This window comes from Poecilia formosa, unplaced genomic scaffold (genome assembly GCF_000485575.1).
Source record: "Poecilia formosa unplaced genomic scaffold, Poecilia_formosa-5.1.2 Scaffold126, whole genome shotgun sequence".
NCBI lineage: Eukaryota > Metazoa > Chordata > Actinopteri > Cyprinodontiformes > Poeciliidae > Poecilia > Poecilia formosa.
In genome coordinates, this window is record NW_006800065.1 from 682,488 (window position 1) to 683,430 (window position 943).

Below are 943 nucleotides of genomic sequence, written 5' to 3' on the forward strand. Positions count from 1 at the left end.
CATTTCCATGTGTTGCAGTTCAGACTGAAATAGTGTTGAGAGTCTGTGGCGCGACGTAAAAATCGTTGTTCATGTTCTCTCATGTAATCTGACTGAGCCTAAGCTATTATGCAAAGAATGGTGGGCAACAAAAGAAGCAATATTTCTACGTTTAGAAGTTTGTGTTTGTAACAAAACAAGTGTAAAGGTCTGAATACTTTCCCAAAACACTGTAGCTCCTACGACTGTCATTTGGTTTAGCATTTTCTTTAATCTTTAGGTTATCAATCCTGGCCTCCAACATGAGATGAAGCCGCATTTTTCCACCTTCTCAGGGTTACACCGGTGCTCTTTAGCATTTTCAGCCTGAGCGTTCAGGTTTAGGTAAGAGTCACACAGGATCTCGCTTGAGTTCTCTGCACCCTTACGAGGTCGTGATACTGCGGCATGTGGCCAGAGGTCCACAGATAATCCCTTTACCAAATTTTGCCTGTGGGCATCGTACATCATTCGCAATCATGTTAAACCACTAAAGTCATCAGCCTAAAGCGCTGCAAATCCACTTGATGTGGTTGTTGCTGAGGTAAGATACTGGCAGAGTACCTGCAAGGAGAAAAAACAACATGTTGTTCTCTTGCCTGTTTGGAGCAGGTGTGAGGTCTTTTTTTTTTTCTATTCCCTATCAAATCTAATTTGTCAGGAGCTGTGCAGATTGGATTGAGTTGATAAAGTGACTTAATTTTCTACAGTTGACTTTTCTTTCGTCTAACCTTTAAAATAAAGCCCTGAGGTCAAAGCTTTGATTTTTGTTTAAAGATAATACAATGTTCCCAATTAATGGGTGGAGAATATATTTTTTGCGATTTATTTATAGAATGAGCTGTGGCTTACATAAAAACTAATTATTTTACACTAAATTATGAGAATACGTGTAACAACTGAAAAACGTCCTGCTTCAAACCTA